This window comes from Panthera tigris, chromosome F2, assembly GCF_018350195.1.
Source record: "Panthera tigris isolate Pti1 chromosome F2, P.tigris_Pti1_mat1.1, whole genome shotgun sequence".
Lineage (NCBI taxonomy): Eukaryota > Metazoa > Chordata > Mammalia > Carnivora > Felidae > Panthera > Panthera tigris.
In genome coordinates this window covers 42043681-42065923 of record NC_056676.1, presented here as the reverse complement: position 1 = coordinate 42065923, position 22243 = coordinate 42043681, and the positions used below count along the sequence as shown (strand labels likewise).

Here is a 22243-nt window from a genome sequence, read left to right as displayed (position 1 = left end):
TTAATTTTGCCACTGTAGTGTGAAAGAAGCCATAGACAATACATAAATTAATGAACATGGCTGTGGTCCAATAAAATTTTATAGACACTATAATTTAAACTTCACATAGTGTCTACATGTCTTGATATATTATTTTTCTTTTGGTCTTTTCAACCATTTAGAAGTATAAAATATATCTTAGCTTATAAGCCATATACAAATATATGGATGCCTAATAAAGAAACACTTAGGACTAGGTGGTTCACAGATAAATTATACCAACAATTTAAAGAAGAGTTAACATGACTATTTTCAAACTCTTCCCCAAAACAGAATAGCAGGAAACACTTTTTAACTCAGCCCATGAAGTCAGAATTATCCTGACACCAAAGTTCAACAAAAACATTATAAGAAAAATAATCTCAAAATAAAGATTATGTGTAAAAAAATAAATAAAATAAAAACAGGTGGAAGGCTAAATTTAGCCCATTCTTCATAGTTTGCCTTCTTTCCCTCCAAATACTATAGAAGGTATAACGGAAATGGGGTACATCATCCTTATTTTCTAAGACTTTTTAGCTTGATAGGGATGTCTAGAATTACTCATAAAAGTGATTGAATAACTACAAAATAACATACAAATGAATAGAAATTAAAACAATGAAAATGGGTTAGGGAAACACTGAGGGCACAGGACATGAAAAGATCATTCATAAAGGTATTGTTGATCTCAAAGAATGGAAGAGATAGATTTCTATTGTTGTTGTTCATTCAATCATTTCTTTGTTTATAGGATTAGGCTTTGACCTTGGGCATCAAACAGGAACAGACTGAAAATGGCAGAAGGAAGACACAGTTTATGGCTATAAAAAAAGCATGGAGATAAGCATGAAAGCTTTTGTGGGAAAACATAAAATAGACGAGAGACAGAGAACAAAAGTGCAGTATGGGGATGACAGGTAGTAGTTCAGTTAGAGTTAATTAGATCATGAAAGGTTTTGAAATCAGTGGAAAATGGTTAATCATGGATTGAAAACTGGAGGACAGTTTAAGTGTTTCTTCTGATTTCCAGTTGCATATATTCCTACTTTTTAAATGTTTATTTGTTTACTTTTGAGAGAGAGAGAGAGAGAGCAAGAGAGAGCAAGAGTGCACAAGTGGGGTAGGGGCAGAGAGAGAGAGGGAATCAGAATCTGAAGCAGGCTCCAGGCTCTGATGTGGGCCTTGAACCCACAAACTGTAGATCATGACCTGAGCCAAAGTCAGACACTTAACCCACTGAGCCACCCAGGCACCCTATTCCTACTAATTTTGACTATCTTGTTTTTATTTCTTTTTTAAGGTTATTTGTTTATTTTTAGAGAGAGAAGAGAGAGCAGGGGAGGGATAGAGAGAGAGATGGAGAGACAGAATCCCAAGCAAGCTCTGTGCTGTCAGTGTGGAGCCAGATGTGGGGCTCGATCTCACAAACTGTGAGATCATGACTTGAGCTGAAATCAAGAGTCAGACACTTAACTGATTGAGCCACCCAGGTGCCCCATATTTTGTTTTTATTTTTTACGTATTTATTATTTATACCTATCTTACTAACAAAACAAAACAAAACAAAACAAAACAAAAAACAATTGACTTGAGAGAGCTTGTGCATTTTCTCTCTCTGGGGATTGATTGATTACTCTGAACTGGTCTCCATATCCAGAAACTTGTCTAGCCAAATGGCCCATTATCTCTTGCAAAATAATTTAGATTAATTGTAATAATTATTTGTGGTGTGTTAAAATGAACACATTCTTTTAAATTTGGCTAGATGACTTTTTTCCTAATTGATGTATTGTCTACACACCAGGAACATCACATTTACAATTATTCCTATAAATCGCAAATAAGAACTGGGATGCCTGGGTGGCTCAGTCAGTTAAGCCTCAGACTTTGGCTCAGGCCATGATCTTGTGGTTTGTGAGTTCGAGGCCCATGTTGGGCTCTGTTGGCCCAGCTCAGAGCCTGGAGCCTGCTTCAGATTCTATGTCTGTCTGTCTGTCTGTCTGTCTCTCTCTCTCTCCCTCTCTCTCTGTCCCTCTCCTGGTTGTTCTCTCTCTCTCAAAAATAAAAATATACATTAAAAAATAAATCTCAAATAAGAACACCCAATCTGACCATGGGTGCTCTACTTCTGCCTTTTTTTCAGCTAGAAAAATCTATCCTTTCAAAATTTGCTGTTTTGAGTCTGGTTTCTATCTAATAAGGTACTTTACCCTCAGTCCAAGATCTGAGCTAATGATCTCTGAGATGTTACCAAAACCATTCTGGAATTCCAAGTATATAATGTCAGTCTTTCCATGGTCACTATGGAAACTATATCCTAGAAAAATGTAGTCACTTATTTCATTATGACCTATCCCTTATAAAATTAAATTGGCCATTTCTAATAAACTTAAGCTTTTAAAATTATTCCCTTACCAAATCATTGGTAATTGTATTCATTAATATTCTTACCATGACCAATAGTACAATTAATATGAAACCAAGGCAGACAGCTCTGGTATAGTGGGGATACTACTGGACTTGAAACTGGGACACTTGAGATCAAACCAGAATCTGCCATTTACTCTCCGACCTTGTTCAAGTCACATTCCCTTTCTGAAGCTCCATTTCCTCAAATGTAATTTGTGGGTAATAACATCTACCTCAACAGGACCCTTGTTAATATTTGATGAAATGGCAAATAATTAACCAAATGAGGCTACAAAATACGTATTCATTTGTAATTATGTCTCTAACTTTCTGCTACTGTGAGTGACTCAAGATAAGACAGGATAGCACAGTAAAGAAAATCAGTATAACTTCTTAAAACTCAGTTGAACCACAACTTTTGAACTCTTTCTCCCATCCAAACATTTATCAGAGCTAGTAAATTGCTACAACAGAAAGAACAAAATTTAACTTTATTTTTTTCTCTCTTAGCAAAATTTCCTTTTTGGAATTGATACTGACCAGCAGATATGTGTAGGCATGGAGACCACAGATACAGAGAGATTCACAAAACTGGACTTTCAGTTCTAGGTATTTGCAGATTAAATGGATTTTACTTTTTGTTTTCATTTATTCACTAAAAATCCAGAAAAAAAATGCAAATAAACATTTGGAGCAATTTATGGTGGTATAATTATGGTACAAAGAGACCTAGGTCGGGGGAACACCCTTTATGGAAATCAGTTCAGCTCACTGGGTCATCTAACTTCCTCTTGGTAAATATTCATCTCTCAAAATCCTATCAGATTATTGATACATTTTTAAAAAATCCTTGTTTTAAAAAGTGGATGCTGTATAACTATGATGAGACAAAGCATTTCAAACAAATGGTTATGAAGGATTATTTCAAATACTCAGCATCCAAAATACAGACATGCAATGTTTAATTTTTGACCACCAGATACGGGGGTTTCTATGGATAGAAGCTGTATTTCCTATTTCAAAACTGTGAGTCACTTGGACAAATAACCCAATCTGCTTACAGAGAAATGTCCAATGTCCCCTAAAGCTTTGGGGAGGTGAGTAAAGACATTATTGAAGGTTCACTGTAATTAAAAAAAATAGGTAGACTGTTAGCAATTTTGATGTTGTATTTTAAGATCTTGGTTAACTCGGATAATTTTGAATTCTGCGTGATTAGGGTTCTGAATTATAAAGTTTATTTCTCTTCAATTTATAGGACATGCCAATTACTTTGGCATAAGAATGAGATTGTTTTACTTACTTTCCCCCCAATGACCACCACCAATCCATGTCTTACTCTGATGAACCTTTTTTTATTGTTCCAGTTGATAATGCTGCTTCTTCTGGCATTGAAACCTAAGTCCATCTATTGTCAAATTTCACAGTACTCCTCCTGGCCCTACTGAGGTTAAACATTTAGCTATAGCTGTTTAGAGTTTGTAATGCAGAGGAATGGCCATTCTCTCAAATTTATCCCACTTCTTTGGGATGATTGTCTTTCTGACATTATGTTAAGAAATACAGAGAAGAAAAAAATACCAACTCCTTACATCCTTGATTGGAGGAGATTGCTAGAACCAAGGATTCAGTCCCAAGCAACTCCCCTCCACATTGGTGTTCACTTAGAAGACTCGCTGACCCTCATCTGGAGGCTCCAGAGTGTACAGGTATTTCTGTATTTTATCATGGTCCCTAGAAAAACTGCACACCCCAATCCTCTACAGTCCCATCTATGGTGCCTGCAATATTTAACTACTTGCTCTCTAGAAGAAAAAGAAAAGCTGTGATTTGTAATGAATGCCAGTCTCTGTAAATACTCTTATGATCACCAAGAAGTAATTGAAAATAGGGGTGCCTGGGGGGCTCAGTTGGTTGAGTGTCCGACTTCAGCTCAGGTCATGATCTCACTGCTCCTGGGTGCAAGCCCCACATTGGGCTCTGTGCTGACAGCTCAGGGCCTGGAATCTGCTTTGGATTCTGTCTCTCTCTCTCCCTGCCCTTCCCCTGCTGGCATTCTCTGTCTCAAAATAAATAAACATTAAAAAATTCTTAAAAAGAAGTAATTGAAAGTAAATTTAGAAAGAGATGCATACCCCAGTAAGCTGGAAGAAAAAAGTATATTAATAACTTAAATAACCTATCAGACACAATGGGTGTAAATGGTAGTGGTATCACTTAGTTATTGAGAATTTCTCAATGGCTCCCTTTTGCCATAGGATACATCTCATAGCAGATGAATGAATTTGGCATCTGCACCTCTCCTACCACATCTGTCCCTTTTCTAGCCTCATCTCCCATTGCTCTCCTACACTCAGCCTGTGCTAAAAATGTACAGACATATTCACAATATCTGAATCCTCCATATGTTTTCATGACTTGCTCCCAGGTGAAGACCAATTATGAGTTCATACCCACAATCAACGGGCCTTCTAGGAAATTTTCTCTACTGTTTTTGAATTTTAGTTCATCTAGTCGTCGTTACTTCTGCAGCTCTCTGTGACTTTAAAAAAATGATGTTGGGGCGCCTGGGTGGCTCAGTCGGTTAAGCGGCCGACTTCGGCTCAGGTCATGATCTCGCGATCCGTGAGTTCGAGCCCCGCGTCGGGCTCTGTGCTGACAGCTCAGAGCCTGGAGCCTGTTTCGGATTCTGTGTCTCCCTCTCTCTCTGACCCTCCCCCCGTTCATGCTCTGTCTCTCTCTGTCTCAAAAATAAACAAACGTTAAAAAAAAATCATTTAAAAAATGATGTTAAAGATGTCTCTTTTTTTCTGATTGTTGAAGCTGCTACAAACTACTTCATGATTTCTGGTAGGAGAAGCAAGAAAAGACATTTTGCACTGAACATATGAAGAGTGTAATCTCAGGATGAAGTCTTTCTAAAGAAAAGGGAAATTAATTCTTTTATACAGACATGTACATTGCTATCTTTATCTCATTTCAATGTGTATAGGTAAAAAACTTTATCATCAACCATGGGTCCTTGTTTTGGGGTTTAATTGTTCTAACAGAAACTAAAAACTCCTTGACAGCAGGGAGGTCAGTTTTGTGACATGACAGAAGCTCAAGAAGTGTCTGTGAAGTGAATATATGGATGAATAGTTATGAATAAAGTGCCACAAAAAATCTGAAGTCCTAGTTTTGAAGCTCATTCATTCACCAGGCAAAGAGGGCATTACAAATATTAGGAGTTGCCTCTGAAAGGCCAGGGAGTCATGAAAATATATAGGAGTGAATCTTTGCTGAGAAAAAGAGAAATTAGCAAAGATTTAGTGGTTATAAAACTAGAATAACAAAAACTAGAAGTTTTAAATATATGACTAATTTTCCTCAAAGAATATTTTCTGATTTCTTGGGATGCATAAAATGCTGATATATCAGTCAGTTCCAGAAAAACAGAATCAACAGGATCTGTAAATTGATCTCCATCTTGATCTCGATCTTTCTCTATCACAATCCATGTGCATAGTGGTATGTATAGAATGCATATACATAGAAAATTGAAATTTATTTTAAAAATTTTGTTGGATATTTTAAAGAGGCATTTTTTTTAAGTAAGCTCTACGCTCAATGTGGGGCTTGAACTCATGACTCTGAGATCAAGAGTCAAATGCTCTTCTCACCGAGCCAGCCAAGCACCCCTTAAAAGGGCATTTTCTAAGAAAAAAGGGTTCAATCCATTTCAAAGATATCATATCCCTAAATTTGACTGCACTCCATAAATCTTAAAAATATTTTTTAAATTGGCAAAACATAAAAAATAAATAAATCATAATCATAGTGGGAGACTTTAATACACTTAAGTCAATAGCTGATAGAACAAGCAACCAAAAAAACAGAGAATGATATAAAAAATCTGAATAACTAATAAACTAAGAAACTTGGATTATTTGACCAACTAATAAATCTGGATTATTTGACAAATATGGAAAACACGACACTGACATTCTTTGCAAGTGTACCTAAAATACTAACCCAAATTAACCCAATATTAGGTCATTAAGCAAGTCCCAATAAATTTCAAATGATTAAAATTACATAGAATAGGGCTGGGTGGCTCAGTCGGTTAAACATCTGACTTCGGCTCAGGTCATGATCTCAAGGCTTTTAAGTTTGAGCCACATGTTGGGCTCTGTGCTCAGAGCCTGGAGCCTACTTCAGATCCTGTGTCTCCCTCTCTTTCTCTGCCCCTTCCCTGCTTGCGCTCTGACTCTCTCAAAAATAAAATAAACATGAATTTTTTTTTTAAATTACATAGAATATGTTCTCAGATCACAGTGGAATCAAGAAAAAAATTAGTAACAGAAAGATGATTAGAAAAAATTTAACTACCTAGAAATTAAAAAAAAAAATAGGTTTATAAATAATCCATGAACCAAAGAAGAAATCAACTGAAAATTAAAATGTTTTGAACTGGATGATGATAAAGACATGACACATTAAAACTTGTGAAATGTAGATAAAAGCACTATTTTAGAAGGAGGATAATTTATACTTCTAAATGGAGAAAAATGAAGAAACTCATGAAATCAATTATTTATATTTCCATCTTCAAGAAATGAGTGGAGGAATAAAGAGTCCATCAAATCAAACTTAAGAAGAGTAAATAGAAATCAGAAATAGAAAGAGTAAAAGACAAATCAATGGTATTTTTAGAAAACCCACACACATATGAAAGAGAAAATCAGAAAAACCAAAAGTTAGTTCCCTGAAAAGATCTATAAAATTGATAAATCCCTAGCAAAACTTACCAGGAAATAAAAATAATTGTTAATATCAGCATTAAAATGGAGAACATTACCATAGATCCTACAGTCATCAAATGATAATAAGAGGCTATTGCGACAAACTTTAACCCAACACATTTGGTAATTTGAATACAATATACAAATTCCTCAAATAAATGTTATTTATTACAACTGACAAAATTAAAGAAAAACTGAATAGCAAGTTAAGATCTATTTTAAAAATGAAATTTGTTATTAAAATTGCAGACAACTCAGAAACATAAATGCAAAAACTTTTAAATGAGATGTTAGAAAATTTAAGCCAGTAATATATAAAAAGAATAATATGGCCAATAGATTTTATTCTAGTTTTGAAAGGTTTACTCTGGCCAATAGGTTTTATTCTAGTTTTGGAAGGTTTACTTAACATTAGAAAAATCAACTAATATAATTCACTATGTTAATAGAAAAAAAGGCAGAAAAAAGATCCCTTCAGTAGAATAAAAGAAAGTATTTGACAAAATTCAACATCTATACATGATGAAAATTCATAGAAAACTAGAAATGGAAGGGAACTTCCTTAATTTGATATGTAAATCATATGATATATTGTATTCAATGGTGAAATCCTAATTTTTTTCCCTTGAGATCAGGAATGCATATGGTATTCAATTTATATAAAATACAAAACAAGCAAAGTTAGATTATCTGTATTAGAATCCAGGAGAGTGATCTCCCGCTGCAGAAAGGGAGCAACAGGGGGACTTCTGGGGTACTGCTAATATCTAGCTCTTGATCTGGTTATATAGTTATATCCACTTTTTAAGTTGATTGATCTGTTCACTTATGTGTAATTCTCTGTATGTTTATTATACATCAACAGAGAATTAAAAATATTCAGACAGAAATTTAAAAAATCCAAATCACATTTCAAATAGCTTGCATTCTCTCATGAGATAACAGATTGGATTCTTCCCATGCTCAGGCTGTTGTTTGCCATCATGTTGACACAGCCTTAGCAAGGGCTGAATGATGGACATTTTGGGGCCTGTATCGAGATTTTGAGCTCCTCAGACTATGGGAAACCATCCAGGCCTTTCATCAATTTTCTTATAATTAAGTGAGCTTTTCCAGCACCTTTTCAGTCCTCAGATAATGCAGTTCTATTTCAGGAGACTTTCCTAGGGTGTGTAGCTGCCCAGCGACTCTCCAAAGGAAAGTCATGGTGGCTATCATAGATGTTTCTCACTGTCCTGTCCCTGATGGGATGAAGGCAAGGTGAAAAGGCAAAGCCTCTTAAAACTCAAATTATACTTTGGGCAGTGGCAGGAGCAGAGGCTAACAATAGCCTGCCAGGTCCTCTGGTTAAGATAAAGATTCCCAGGAATGTCCACACCAAGAACAGTAGTTATAGGCCAGAAATGCCAACTCTTGAAGCTATTATCCAAAGAATATATGTTGCACAAGAATCCCTCTCCAAATTTCATTGTATTTTCTCATTTGTTCAGGAGTTCCCATAGGTTTGCTAATGGCCAATGAGTCAGATGGAGTGGTGGCATATTTGCAGTGGGTGTTGGTTGACTCCTTCTTTTCTGAGAATGGAAATCAAATCAGCCAGTTTTAGCAAAAGAAGCTATCTGGATTTTTACCCCTTTCCTAGGAGGCAATGATTTTGATAAGCTAACTTACTCTTCCAAGAAATTCTCTTGGACTTATTCCAGTTCAAAGTCATCTCTTCCTTCTCTAAATTCTGAAGGCACACAGGAATGGTACTCAGCTTCCAAACTGATTTCTTTTACACACACACACACACACACACACACACACACACACACACACACACACACAGTGTAAATCTACAGCTCAGAGCCCTGCATTTTGTACAGATGCAATATTTGGGTAGTTTCTCAAGATGGTCCATAAAGCCTGCTCAGTGCAAGTGCATCCAAAAGTTTTATAGTTATAATATGACGAAAACCTTTGTCTTTTTATAGCAACATTTATCAGCAGACACAAGCCCTCAGAGTTCTATCTTGACCTAACTCTATCTGTCCTTGGAGACGGAGGATGGTCTTCTTGACCTCCTCTGAATTACTTATTGTGTGACCTACAAACCCAAATTAGGCTCTTTGCTAGTTCTTCAACATCCTTGCTCATTCCAATCTCCAATCTTTTCCTCTTTATTTTTCAGCCACACTGGCTTTTTTTTTTTCTTTTCTCAACTATGCCAAGTCACTCCTATCCCAACCTTTTGTACTTGCTCTTCCATCTGCCTGGATTGTTCCCCTGTAAGACCTTCACCTGATGAGCTCCTTCTCATTTAGGTGTCAGCTTAAGCATTATCTCCTCAGAAAGACGTTTCTGGAGCACACAGTCAATCTACAAATCATTCTCTAGCCTTTCTATGGTTTTATTTATTTATTCTCTTGCTTGTGGTGTATCTACCTTCACTTTAATGCAAGCTCTATGAATGAAGGTATCCTGCCTGTTTTATATACTCTATGTCTCAAGCACCTACTACAGTACCTGACACACAATACACAGTTGTGTCAGTCTGAGTCCTCTGACGACAGAAGCCAAGATAGGATTAGGCATACAAGAAGCTTATGAGTGGAAATACCTATGAAGAACGAAGGGGAGGAAGCAAGAGTAGGCTGGGGAGCTTTCAGACTGTGACACAGGTCTGATGCCTGTGAATGGAGAAAGGGAAGGAAGGAAGGAGGGATGATTGGGTAAAAAAAGTCTTAGGCCACAGTGAAGTTCTGAGAAAGTCTTCTCCAGGCTGAGAGGGGGGCCCACATAAAGGTTTCCTATTAGAGAAGTCTAATGTTGGGCATGACTGGCCTGGTTCCAAAACCCCCATTATGCTTAGATAGTGGCTGAAATTGATCCTGGGGAAGCTGGGTCCATAGTGGATCCAAAAGAATAGCACCTGCACCTGTTGTCCATGAAGATTCACTTGAAGAGAGATCTGGGTGGTAAACTTCTCTGGCCTCCCAAACCAGTCCATAGGTAGTTATTGAAAAGAGGAATAAGTGGATAAATGCATGGATAAATTTCTGAACTCCATGCTAAGAGACACCTTCATGGTTTAAGTAGACAAACTGTTGGATTCTTCAGTTGGTCTCATGCAGGGCTGATATTCCCAGCCATCACTCCAATGTATCGACACACATTAGGAGTATGTGTAGGTCAGGGGTCACTTCCGTGCTTGATACCTCACAATTAACACCTTAATTAATCCATAAATTAGCTTTATTATTATTGTTATTATTCTTATTTCCTCTAACCAGATGATAACCCAGGAAGTGCTAATCTGTCTCTGTTTTCCCTCACAGTTCTTACCATAAGTGCTAGCCACACTGGCATTCTAAAGATCCCAACCTCCAAAGCCTGCCAGAGCCAGGCATGTTATAGAGACTAGTGAAGTAGTTCTGGTAGGGAGTGGTAGGAAGTATGGTAAACTGGAGTGGGCTTGCCCCACCTAGATGGGGTGACTGCTATAGAGCTACAGCCCATTATTGCCAGGTGGGAATGCAGACTTTGTGCTACCAAATCAAGCGATGCCAGAAACCTGGATTTTTACGTGAAATCTGATTTTTAAATGTTGGGAACTAATTAAATATTTCTTAAACACTCTGCAGGCCAACACTAACTTGGCCAAGTAAAACATGCCTGTTGGATGATTTGACCACCAGTTTGTAGTCTCCATTCTAGACCTCAGTTGACAGACAACATTCTAGATCTTTAAAACTCATAGTTTTGTTAAAAGTTTTGTGGCAGTTATTCTTGGAAGTCTTCTCAGAACCAGCCAATGACTGACCATTTATGTCACTCCCCAGTATCCTGGATCCAGAAAGCATGGAAGAGAATAGGCCATAAATGTCTGAGTCACGAAGGTCATGGGACTCATGAGACTGGGGTGAAGTTCTCCATGAAATTCAAAGTGACAGACCATCTCTTTGCCAGTATGTGAGCCAGTCTGCCAGTGAGAGCAAGGCTAAAGATAAACAGATGGATCTTACTTCCTGCCCAGAGGGAGCACAAAGTAGGCTCAGAGGGGATGGAGTGAACTCTAATACAAGGCTCACTTTTAGCAAAGGTTATAGCCTAGAGCTAGAAAACCCACTTTTTTCTTTGGTAGTAAACTACAGGATTAGAAATCCTAAGAGGTAAAGGTAAGAACAACAATGATAAAGCTCATTAGTTATTCAAAATTATGTGAGATTTAAAACAGTAATACTAATTTTTTAAAGTCCCTACAAATAATAAGAGTTTAATCCATTTCTTTCCTGCATGCACACACAGTATATGCCCAATTATATCTTTGGTCCATTTTGAACATGTTGATGAGAATGCTGATATTTGACATAATGAATCATTTCCAATTCTCAGCTGGGACACACATCCTAATTCAGGACAGTTTTGTGGCATTGATAGCGACCCTCTGCTTGAGTTTTCAGAAGCATGAATAAACACATTGCATTTTAGCAGATTCACGGGAATCCAATATTTGCTAGAGTTAAACATGCAGGAGAAATACCAGTTTTGAGGTTAATATACTATGAAAACAAATGTTGTTGGGACCTGATTTGCTTTTAAGTCTAAGAGAGGCTCTTAAACTGTGCTGCCCTTTTAGAATAAACCCTTGTTCATTCTTTAAAATTGTGACTGTAATCCAACAAAAATGACAATCTGCTTCTGATGTTCCAATTCTCTTTTCACCATTTTGTAACTACTTTTCATTTTATTGCATGATGATCGACTTCTTCAAAATGTATCTGTCCAGGGGCGCCTGGGTGGCTTGGTCGGTTAAGCGTCTGACTTCGGCTCAGGTCATGATCTCACGGTCCGTGAGTTCGAGCCCCATGTCGGGCTCTGTGCTGAGAGCCTGGAGCCTGTTTCAGATTCTGTGTCTCCCTCTCTCTCTGCCCCTCCCCTGTTCATGCTCTGTCTCTCTCTGTCTCAAAAATAAACAAATGTTAAAAAAATTTTTAAAGAAAATGTTTAAAAAGAAAAAAATGTATCTGTCCAGTTTTAAAATAAGTAATCATACTTCTGAAGGTATGGTAATGCTCCTTGCTTTTTTTTTCTTTGAAATTTCAAGTTCAATGTATTTCCATGTTTTGTCACAACTGTAAGAAAGAATCACCATGTGAACAGCAATCACTCCAACAAGTTGGGTTTCTTGGCCTTGCAACTCCCAAAAGTCTCTAATCTGAGGAAGCAACTCCATAAATCGCATTCAAGTTTCCCCATCTGATGGCATAAAAATGAATGGCATCTGCCCATGATGCTTTCACTGCTTCCAAATATCTCATAAACTGGCGATGTCTGTAGGGACTGGCTTGGAGAAGAGTCACAATTGGAATCACTTGCTGCATCACATCACACAATGGACTTGCCCACATAGGTCATGGTCTCAGCCTTTGCAAGATGAGGCAATGGCAGTCTGGCACAACAGCCTGTTCTACTGACTGCAATTGAATGTCAAGCTGCCTCTTCCTCCTTTCATCACAGATGCCCCAGTGGCAAATGAACTTGTCTTTTCCATGTGTAGAGCAAACTTCTCAAAATCATTATGGACATGTAGTTAGGACTTAACAGCTCATGTATGTCACGTAATTAAACATGTCTTTGTACATGCTTGTGTAAGAATCTATACTCATGCTGTTGTAAAACATTTAGAGTTCCAATAACCTAGTGCAGGACACTGTCCTGCAACCTCAACTTTTAGATTTTATCCTTTTATTCATTCAACACATATTTAGTGAGGGCATATCATAATTAAATGCCTAAATGCACCTTTTACTTGTTGAGCTTTTAATTGTCAACCCCAATCTCTTTCCAGTGACAGCACGATAGGACAGAGGGGTTTATTTTCACATGGTCTTGGCAGAAATTGATGTAGCAATTAGCCTCTCTAGAAGAGTCCCCTGCTATTTCATCAGTTTACTAACTTCTGTGCACTGGAATGGAGCTTGCTGCCAAGTGCAGCATTCTTTTTGGAAAAAAAATAAATGCTAGTTTGAAATCCTCTACATAATCAAATTCTGCTTCACTTGGCAAAACTCGTAGCTCCTTTGATTGAGACATCAATTGCTCTTTTTTAAAAACTCTCACATAGTAAATCTTGCATGTTTCTAAATCCTTCTTGAAATATCATATTTACTGTATATGTTCTACCATAGGTAGTATTTTTATAATGTTTTACCAAAATGCTTTGTGACCTGTCTGCATTGAGCTGTCTGCAATCTGCCTTATAGTCCACATCTGCTTACTGCTAAGCAGCTTGCCTTTGCTGTAACTTTGTGTTAAACATGACAAGTTATTATCGTGTTTGCTATTTGCTGCCATTTGCAATTGTCATCTTTTAAGACGTGCTGTCTCCCTAGGCCACTTTTGAGCATTTGCATGACACAAAAAGAAATGACTGCAAAAAAATTGCTTAAATGCTACGCCTGGCTGTGGTTTTAAGTGAAACATCTGGGCTCATTCAAGTCACCCTTTCTTCTGATGTGACTTTCTTTGCATGACTAACAAAGACAGGAGGTTTGGTCAGGTGTCTTTTCCCAAGAGTTACTGGAAAAAGGGAATTATTCCTCCAGGGACTGTGTTTTTGGGCTCTTTGAGGCTCTTGGGCAGAAATACGGGCACTTCATATTATTCTCAACCTGTCCTGGTCTATGGGTAGCTTTGAAAGAAAAGTCTCTGAAACTTCCTTTGAAAGGAAGTCCAGAGGAGGGTCACCCAGGAGCAGAGGCACAGTGGAGAGAAGTGGAGAAGCCTGGGGAAGACCTGACTGTCATCTATAAAACTGTGAGAGAGAATCGAGCTTGTTCTGGCTGATTTCAAAGCATGGAACAAAGTCTAGGTATGAAGAGGAAGATTTTCACTTCCACAAAGTCATTAGCTGCTTTAGGTCTCTGCTGAAACAACACTTCCTTGGAGATGCTTTCTCTGCCACCCAAGCTACAGTAGATCACCTCCCCTTGCTAATCATGTCATCCTGCTTATTTCCTCCAAACACTTATGAGATAGTAAGGTTTTCTTTCTTTTCCTTCCTTCCTTTCCTTCCTTCCTGCCTTCCCACCTGCCTTCCTGCCTTCCTGCCTGCCTTTCTCTCTCCCTCTCCTCTCTGCCTCTCCTCTTCTCTCCCTCCCCCAGAAAGTGAGTTCCATGACAGTAGGTACCTTGTCCATTTTGTTCACCTGCCTATCTTCAGAATAGGGTTGGCTACATAATATGTGGGGCTCAGGGCAAAATAAATATGTAGAGTGCTTTGTTCAAAAAGCAGGAAATAAGTGTGGTTAAATGTACCAAGGCATAAGACTTTTTCTTTCTTGGTCTCTTTTTCAACTTAGCACTTTGTTTTTTATTTGCTATTTAATGACATTCTAAGTTAAGAAAAATTGAAATTGTAAATTATTAGCATGGATTTTACTATTCATCTTTATGTTGTGCAATGGCAGTTTTAAATGCAAATAAAAGAGAATTTATGCACATTATGCAAATATTAACTCACATATGGTATCACAAAATTTACACAATTCATATTTCTTAGCTTGTACATGTCTATGTATTTCATCCTTACCAGAACAGTGGAAATGTTACACAAAACTAACTCAACAATCTTTATTTCACTTCTTGATACATTCTACTGACACTCTGTATATTCAGCTTACTAATGAGTAAGGAAGGACTGAAAAGGAAAGGAACTATGCATTGCCCTATATTTTCCTTTCCTTCTATGTCATCATTTTAGCAGTAAGTGGTTGGCTAATGCAGAGAAGTAACATGAATGAGAAAACATGTGACCATCAACAAATGAACGGTTAGGAAGATGTGAAAAAAAAATATATATATATTTAATGGAATAATACTCAGCCACTAAAAAAGAATGAGATCGTGCCATTTGCAAAAACATGGGTGGACATAGAGGGTACAATGCTAAGCAAAATAAGTCAGAGAAAGACAAATACCATATGATTTCACTCACATGTGGAATTTAAGGAACAAAACAAAGGAAAAAAAAAAAAACAGAGTCTTAAATACAAAGAAGAAACTGGCGGTGCCAGAGGGGAGGTGGGTGGGGGTAAGGGTGAAATAGATAAAGGGGATTAAGAGTACTGAGTAATAAGCACTGAGTAATGTATAGAAATGGTGAATCATTATATTGTACACCTGAAACTAATGTAATAATAAAAGGATTTTATTGGTCCTTACTCTGGCTAGAACAAAGAGCATAGCTTCTAGTATGTCAGCACCTCCCTCCTTCCCACCATACTCAGTAGGGCCAGTAACATACTTTCCTTGTACTTTTTTGAGTCTCTCTGGATACCCTTGCACTGTGGGCCACGGGGGCAGCCAAAATGCTATATGTAAATGGGAAGGCAAAGAACTGTGGGTATCTCTTTTACTCATGAGAATGTTTCATCATCTGACTGGACTTCACTTACAAAATGTAAGTTCAGTGAAAATACTTAGAATTGCAAGATGGCCACAGCAGTGCATGAAACCAAATGTGGGGCCATTTGATTGCATGGGTCTGTGCCCATGAAGCCAGCCCTGGTCTATATCCTACCATATTGGAGTACACTGAGCACACAGGATGAGCACACCCATTCCTGTTAAACAGGTGAATGAATGATCAATTCAGAGCTGTGTATAAATGACCTGAACTGCAGAAAAAAGTCACCTCATGGCCCAGAAAGAGAAAGATAGGTGGAGAGGGTGTTCCAGCTGTAGTTCCTGATAGTGTTCCTGTTCATAAGCCTACTTAGACCTCTTCCCCTAGAGCATAGTGAAATATCCTACCTCTTTATAATAAATCTCCCCTGATTTATCTAGTTCAGAAAGTATCTGTTTTTTTGCAGCTGCCTGACACAGAAATTCATTTTGTGCCCTGGCCCACCCTTGATTCACTCTACAGGCATACCACTCCTCTGTATGTGCCATGATTTTTTGCACTTCCATGCTTTTGCTCATCTTGTCCTCTCTTTTCTAATAGACCAACTCTTCTTCCTTCTAGGAGACCAGCTTTCCTATGGTGCTTTCTTCAGTTCTTACTTAAGATAGTTCCTCAGGTGTGATTGCAATGGCAAAATATTGTTGACATTTGTGCTCTGAGATCTCCTCTGGGGCCAGGTGAAGATTTGTTCTCTTTTGTATTTCTGTTGCCTGGAACCTAATATAATACCTGGTCCTTAGCAGATGCTCACTGTCTATTGCCTGAGAATTAGTTGATGATTTACCAAATTACACCTGTGGTTAGGCCTGGGAAATACTGTGTTAGGACTATTTTTGGAATATTTCAGGTACAAGTTGGTTAGACCACTTCCTAGACCTTAGTCTTTTTCTTCAAAGATGATACTTCATTGAAAGCTCTTTTAACTGATTGAGGGAATTACGCAAGACAGTGGTAGTAGAAGGGAGTATGAACAATTAAAAAGGCATATTGAAATAGACCTGGAGTTAAGCCATTCAAGAAACCATCTGAGCTGAGCTGTGCCTAGAGTACTTTTGGAAGAAGCTAATTATGAAGTTATAGACCACAAACACTGACTATGACACCCACAATCATTCTTGAAAAATATGACTCAGTTATAAGTCCTGCATATACACAGGAGCAGGAATCTGAGGGGGAAGATATATCTGTCTACTGCAGATGCCATTCACAAAGATCCCCAGACAGTCTCCTAAGCAGACTGCATTGTTCTTGTCTGGTTTGATCCCACTGGGAAACAGTCCAGGGTGTTAAATATTTTCCGTGAACATACCAGTCTACCTCTTTAGGCATGCTGTTTTGCAGGGGTCTCTCCCAGTGGGATGTTGTTTATTACTTCTCATCCCAAGTGAGAATTTCTATAAAAATAAATCCTGCTTTCATTCAGTACACAGATTTGTTAAAATGATATCTGAAATATAACAGATATCATGATTTTGCAAAAACATAAGGCCTTACCCTTATAAGACAGGAGGAATATTAATGAATGAGCAACACATTGGTTAAGGCTTTTTTTTCTCATGGTTGTCAAGAGTTGGCTGTGAGAAATGGGATTATTAGATTGTGTGAGGACTAGGAAGACTCACGTGGAAAAGGCAAAAGACAAAAACTCTACATGAGACAGAAGCAAGCTCTGGAATTTTTATCTTCTTTGCTTGTTTCATCATTGCACATGTGAAATGAGTCCCTACTGAGTGGCGAGACAAGCAGGTGAGATGGGCTTACACACAACTGGTGAGTGAAAATGCCCCTATCATGTTAGAAGATCCAAAAGCTATGAAGTCCAGATGAGGAAGTGAGAGGAGAGTATCAGATATCCTGCCCCACCCCCCATCATAGGCAAATGCAGTGGGGGAATCAGTCCCATTCTGTTGATTTCTGTGGTCTAATTGGGAGTATAAAAGTTATTACCCTGATTGTGAGCCAGTCTAATCACTGGGTCATCTTTCATTTAGCTCTCCATTATACTATTCTGTCTCTGACTGAATGAGTCCTTGTCAAATAATGGTTAAACCTTCCACTGTTTCCCAAAATACAGAGCACCAGCTGGGTATAGATCATTTGCCAACACCAGCAGTCATGCGAAACCCACTAATTGGGCACATATCTCCTGAGAATACGAACATGCCTATGCCAAAGGGGTGGCCGTGCCTCCCAACACCTTCAGAACATGCAATAATTTCACTGCTTTAAAAAAAAACCTGGAAAAAAAAAAAAGCATTGAATTGTACGCTTAAAAAAAAAGTAAGAAAAAAACCCAGAAAAGACTTGGCTGAAGGCAAGATTGCTTTTCGGAAGGGAAACTCTTTTCCCAGGGTGCACTGTGCAGACAAAACTTACTGCATCCCTTCTGAAAATGTGTCTGGAGCAGTCTTCCAAGATGATTAATAGAGCAAGTATTTTTCATAAGGGTCTGACCTTTGAGAGCACAAGCAGACAAAAGGCACAAATGGCTGGAGATGGTGGAGAGCTGCAGGCTCACAGAACAGTCTTCACATCCACCACTCATTGGGGCCTATGACACACTGTGCTGTCCCTAGGGGAAGGCCCCTAGGGCCATGATGCCTTTGAAAGTCTTTTTGTGTAACTGTAAGGGTCTTTACCTGAGGAAGATTTTCTTTCAAATGGTGAGTATACTGGCATATATTGTAAGTGCAGGGACTGTGAAGATAAACAAATTTAACCAGAAGATTCTTGCACCAAGCTTTCAGCTCAGAGCAATGGGCCACAAGTTTAGCAATGAATTCCCAAATACAAGGTATATGTTTCACTGGAGAGGGAAGGAAAATGAGGGTAGATGTTTTGGGGGAAAAATCAATATTTTTGAGGACCTATTTTTAAATCTTCATAACAATTCTCTAAGCAATGTTCATGTTCCCACTTTACAGATAGGCAAACTGGACCTTGAAGAACTTGGTAAGGTCATGGCGGTAGAAAAATGTGGAGATTCAGACCCAGTTAGGTCTAATTCCAAAACTCACTCTCATTTCACAAACCAAGCTATGTCAGGCTGGAGGAGGAAGGATCAAATAGATAGGTATTGGTGGGGATTCACCTGCTTAAAAAGAAAGCACATGTGTGATGAAGGTCTCTGCTGAGTTGGTAAGTTTAAGCAATGCTGAATTTTCTTTTCTTTCTTTTATTTTATTTTTAGAGAAAGAGAGAATGTGTGAGCATAAGCAGGAGAGAGGGGCAGAGGTAGAGAGAGAATCTTAAACAGGCTCTATGCTCAGTGCTGAGCCTGATGCAGGGCTTGATCCAATGACCCTGGGATGATGACCAGTGCTGAAACCAAGAGTTGGACACTCAACCAACTGAGCCACCCAGACATGCCAGCAATGCTGAATTTTCTTATACTAAATTGTATTAATGGCTTTATTCCCTGCTTCTCTTATCTTTTAGTTTTTCAATAATTTTCATTTATTTGTACTTTGCTTAAAATTTTTTATTGAATAACTGACCTCACCAGGTACTGTGCCAGGTAGTTGGTACATGGTAGTTGTCTTAGCCTGGCTTCCCCTACAACTGAGACCAAGACTAAGGCTTGCATGTGGATGGCTTGTTTGGAAGTGATGTTAGAGAGCAGAAGTGAGGCACCAGGAAAAGTGAAACAGGGAAGAGGAAAACCAATGTAAGACTACATTACGGAGCTGGTCACCACTGCAGGTGGCTGGTGCCGAGTCTTGTTGGCACCTTCTGAGGAGTGTATAGAGGGACTAGAGGGAGAATTTATCCTTGCTTGGCTCCTGGCCTGCTTTGGTTGAGAGTTACCCCACAGAGCATGAACACTTTCACACTTCTGGGCTGCACATGCGTGAATGTCAAGTAGGCTCTGGCAGTGCCCCACCCAGGGGAGCAAGAGAAGCCCTTGGACAGGAAACAGAGGTGTTTGGTGCATGCTTGAGGTGTGCACTGTCAACGGAGAGCAGTTTGAAACCTTGTGGAACTCTGCCAGAGCCATGAGCTGAGGCTGAGAGGTTGTGAGGTGGTAAGCAAGATGTCCAATATAGTTGCTAAATGGATGTGACTCTTGCACTCAAGGAAAAGCCAGCAGTGCAAAAGAGAGATGCATAATAAGTAAATTAACAAGTTATATAACTACAACTTTTCTACAACTTTTGATAAGTACTATGAAGGAGAAGGATAGTGCCAGGACAGGGGCCAGCAGGCCAGTCTACCTTAAACAGGGATGGTAAGGAAGGCTTCTCTGGGGGAGTGACTTTTAGGCTGAAACCTGCAGACTGAGCAAGAGATGGCAGGAGAGAGGTGTGGGGAAGGGCATCAGAGAAACAGCCTTTACACAAAATGGAGACAGAGTAGATCCTAGTGAGCTATAGAAATGGAAAAAAGCCCAACATATCTCAGCAGAAGGAGGAAGTGAGAAAGAAGAAAGAGATATACCTGGAGAGGTCGGCAGCTGTCTTCTGGATTTTTACTCTGGATAAGATGAAAAGCCAGTAGAGGTATTTAATATTTTTGAAAATTCTTTATTTTTTTATGAAAAATAAATTGGTGCTCTGCAACAGGGGAAGCAGGGAAGGATTTCTGAGGTAGTTGCATAGTCTGGGGAAGGAGAAAAGTGGGCAGACTAAAGAGCTATTTTTCCTTCCAGAGAATGTGGTGGTGGGTTGATGAGGATGAGGAAGAAAGGGGAATCAAAAATGACTCCCAGATTTCCATCCTGAGCATTTATTCACTCACCCAAGAAATATTTATTAAACATTTACTACCTACAGGGCATTCCTCTAAATCATAGGAATCCAAAGATTGATAAGACTCCACCCCAGCCCTGGAATGACTCAGAGTCCAGTGAGGAAGACAGGGAAGGAGACAGACAATTCCAGCAGAGGGTAGTAAGTGCTATGATAGCTGCACATTCCAGACTTCATGAAAAGCTAACACAATCAAGGTTACTTCCTCCTGTCCAGATGACCACAAATGTATTCTATTTGGGTAGCCCCAAAAGACTACTAGTTGTCCGGAATACTTCAGAAAACTTATCCACAGAGGAATCAATTGCATGGGTTCTTTTATGCTCAGTGGTTAATAATGAGCTTCTCGGTCATCTAAGATGTATATAGTTTAGTCTTGAGCATTCACTCCCGAAGATGGAAGTGATACATGGACTGGAGTTATCTGGGGCTAGTGTAGCAGGGTCAGTCTCTGTGAGGAAGTTTTCCCCACATGAGACACTGGTGATTCCTCTTCTGTTTTCTTTGAAGCTCTTGAAGCCATGACATGCCACCAACAGTGCTGTCCTCCAGCTGGCTTTCTTACAACTGTTAGCCAGTATTCTCAGGCTGCATCACGAAGATGAACTTTACAAGGTCAAAGGACTTCCCTCAAACCCTGCTGAGCTTGAGTTCCTGTGTCCATGACTATTTCCTTGAAGGTACTTCAGCCTGCTGTAGAACTTGTACTTTCATTTGCATTAAGATATCATCTAGCATCTCCAAAACCATCCCACATGTGCCTTTTGTCAGTCAGTCTTGGTCAAAACACAGCAGAAAAAACTGCCCAGAGAGGAGTAAGAAAAAAATTGCTCAGGACTAATAAGACTGGGGAAGGCACTGTATTGTGCACACTTTTGATAACCGAGAGTCCAAGATGTGCACTCTCTGAAAACCATGGGCAAAGTTTGTATTAACTTCCTTTTCTGGGAAGAAGAGCACTGCAGTGAATCAGCAGCAGTGGTGGGGGTGGCACTAAAAAAGCACACCTGTAATTCTGGTGTTGACTCTCCCTCAAAGCCATTCTATCATTATCTTCCATTCAATCTCATATATATATATATGAATCTCATATATATATATATATATATATATATATATATATATATATATATATGATTCTACTAGAATCAAGATATCTATCTATCTATCTATCTATCTATCTATATCTTGATTCTAGTAGAACCTAGTAGATATCACTTGATATCTACTAGATTGACTAATAATCTTAAGGACAGTCTTAAGGTTTGAAAATGCAAAGATAGATGGTTTTTTCATGAAAGGACTCTGGAATTAATTTTTTTTTTAAGTTCAGGGAAACAATTTTGTTGGTTTTAGTGCACTGTTGACAAAAGTATTGAGTACATTTATCTGAAGACGGCACAAAAAAGGCAAGATTTGAATCACACTGCTGAACTGGGCAAATTTTAAACACAGGAAAGAAAAGCAGTAGAGAGAGAGGATAGATCTTCTCTCAACATCCTGCCCAGGGCCCCATCCCATGTAGCTGACCCCTTGCAAGTGAACCTGATGTAGTCTAGGCTTGGCCAATCAGTGCATGCCATCCTCCAGATTTCAGTTTGGTTCAGAGATGTGCATGTGACTGTTGTGAGGTCAATTAGAGACTTCCATGGGTCTTGTGGGACCATAAGAAAGGTATTTTCTCTTTCTCTCTGATCCCAATCTGTAAGCAGGTATAAGCCTGAAGGTGTTAGTAGTATCTTGCTTCCACATAAAGAGTTTGCTTGCTTGCTTGCCTCCTTGGGTAGAAGCCAAGCCACAGTAAATAGAGTTGAAAAAAAGAAGAGGGA

At 38.7% G+C, this 22243-nt stretch overlaps 1 long non-coding RNA gene across 1 annotated transcript in view; it reads left to right on the top strand.

The window, feature by feature from the left end:
- The window catches only part of LOC122234952, a 58895-nt gene extending 55852 nt beyond the window's left edge, over nucleotides 1-3043 (top strand). The window contains exon 4 of the long non-coding RNA XR_006212956.1: nucleotides 2941-3043. This is a non-coding gene — a long non-coding RNA (uncharacterized LOC122234952). The remainder of the gene's footprint in view (nucleotides 1-2940) is intronic.
- The last annotated feature ends 19200 nt before the right edge of the window (nucleotides 3044-22243 follow it).